Source organism: Echinops telfairi, unplaced genomic scaffold, assembly GCF_000313985.2.
Source record: "Echinops telfairi isolate 266 unplaced genomic scaffold, ASM31398v2 ScPeMD7_140;HRSCAF=443, whole genome shotgun sequence".
NCBI lineage: Eukaryota > Metazoa > Chordata > Mammalia > Afrosoricida > Tenrecidae > Echinops > Echinops telfairi.
In genome coordinates this window covers 118,966-121,378 of record NW_022104038.1, presented here as the reverse complement: position 1 = coordinate 121,378, position 2,413 = coordinate 118,966, and the positions used below count along the sequence as shown (strand labels likewise).

At 47.6% G+C, this 2,413-nt stretch overlaps 1 non-coding gene across 1 annotated transcript; it reads right to left on the bottom strand.

The window, feature by feature from the left end:
- Window positions 1-525: 525 nt before the first annotated feature.
- Window positions 526-597, bottom strand: TRNAQ-CUG. The gene has a single exon. It is a non-coding gene; the product is annotated as a tRNA-Gln (tRNA).
- Window positions 598-2,413: the final 1,816 nt, after the last annotated feature.

Here is a 2,413-nt window from a genome sequence, read left to right as displayed (position 1 = left end):
GAAGGAACCGCGTGGAAATAGAGTCAGTGTGTGTCTGACTCTATTTGTCCAACGGGCAGTACAGTGCTTCAGTGTTTCACGTGGTAATCCAGTGGGGTTTAAATATCTGAGAGCAAACTATGTTTAAAAGGCAAATGGAAGATTTTCGCAAATCCTCACTTCTCAATGAGAAATGAAACATGATTCTGGTCATCCTAAATTCATTCTCTGTGGGGGATGGTGTTGGGGGGGGAGGCGGTGGATGGCCCATTAGGATTTATCTTCTCCCTCAGTTCTGTAGGCTCTTCTTACTCCTACATGAAATAAATTCTCTTTATTTTATAAAGCAACAAACTAAGGAAATGTTTCACTCAATACAACATTCTCATAGGTGAGTGCAGGGGGCCTGCACCTCTCATGCTAGGTCACACTGCCTGGTTTCCGGGTAACACCTAATTTCTTACCAAGCACACTTAAACGGGATTGTAGAGAAAAACCTCACTGCCATCGAATTAATTTGGACTCAAAAGCAGAGGTAAAAAACTTAGGTTCCACCGAGATTTGAACTCGGATCGCTGGATTCAGAGTCCAGAGTGCTAACCATTACACCATGGAACCCCACAGGTACTCTGTGTGCTCGCACTCCTTCCTGATGGGATAAAGTTCCGCTTCTAAAACAATGTAACTTTTATAACATTTTAAATTCATAACTTAGTGCCACCGTCGCCATTGCAAAAGCCAGGGCTTTTTCTCTCGCGCACAGAGCTCTGACGTAGTGAAAATCCAAAAGCAAATCTGTTTCTAGACACCGAGAAGAAGGGCCTGCACCTCCCCTATCTGTCTCCTGCGGCCCGCGAGGCCCGGCGGCTGGGAGGCCTGGGCGGAGCTGCGCAGGCGCGTTGCGTGGCCGGAGGCGCGCGAGGCGTGCTGCCTGCCCACCGCCCTCTAGCGGCAATTGTGCACATTTCACTTGGTGAGCAGACGGTGATGGCTCGCCAACCAGTCCGGATTCTTTATGGTATCGCTGGGCTGGAGAGCAAAATGCGCTCAGGGCTGAGGCTTCTCTTGGAGAAGCTTCCCCACGGGGAAACAAGGCAAAAAGCTACAATGTTTTCAAGGCACGATATTGTAACTCGGGCTTGGCGACACAGGAGGCAGGCGCACCTCAAAGGTCAAGCTGAAGAGCTGGTATGAGAGGCAAAAGGTGTTTATAAAAGCAATCGCAGATGCTAGGAGTTGAACCTACCTCCACAAGATCCCGTAAGGGGCATTGGAATTCGGCCAAGACTCTTTTTTAATTGCAGAAAGGTATCTGGTTCCATGCAAAGCAATGCTTTTAGCTTGGATAAGGGGTGCCCTCACTACCCAGTAATGGCCTTGGGTCGTGTGTGATGCGAGGTGAGCGACAGTGGCCTTTAGGATGAGGGAGGGAACATGTCCGTGCATCTCCTGCACTCCAGCTCCTCTCAGACCTCCGCCCTCATCCGTCCCCCCAACCCTCCCTCCACCCCCAGCCCAATCCCTCAGGAGAAGGAAGTCTTTAGAATGAAAAGCTCCTGCCTTATGGGGTCAAGAAGGGTGATTTCCAGAAGCCTCAGGGGCGTTGGGGGCGGGGGGGAGAGGGGGGCTGGGGGAGGTAGAAACAGGATAGTGAGCACTGTAACCGTAGATGTACTTCAAACTTTGGGAGAAATTTCAGTTCTAGGCCACAAGCTTATGAAGAACATTTCTAAAGGCTAGTGTGTTGGTCTGGGTAGACTACAGATACAAATTCTTCTTTTTTTAAAATATCATTTTATTGGGGGCTCATACAACTCTTATCACAATCGATACATACATCAATTGTATAAAGCACATTTGTACATTCGTTACTCTCATCATTCTCAAAACATTTGCTCTCCACGTAAGCCCCTGGCGTCAGCTCATTTCCCCCCTCCCTCCCTGCTCCCCCCTTCCTCATGAACCCTTGATAATTTATAAATTATTATTTTATCATGTCTTACACAAGGGTCCTCAAACTTTTTAAACAGGGGGCCAGTTCACTGTCCCTCAGACCATTGGAGGGCGGGACTATAGTTTTTAAAAAAACTATGAACAATTCCTATGCACACTGCACATATCTTATTTTGAAGTAAAAAAACAAAAACGGGAACAAAAACGGGAGCACTGACCATTTGCATTAGCACTGAGCGCTGACTATTTGCATTATCACTGTGATGCAACCCCCCTAGAAACCAGCCCCAACCAACTAACCAACTTAAAAAAAAAAAAAGACCTCCTAACTTCAGAAAAAAAAGGCCCCCCCTAAGCTCAGAAGCAACAAAGCCCGCATGGAAAAAGCACACCAGCCTATGCAACCACGAGGTGTCGAAGGGATCAGGTGTAAGGCATCATCAGAACAAAAAATCTTACCATAGTGAATGATGGGGGGAGT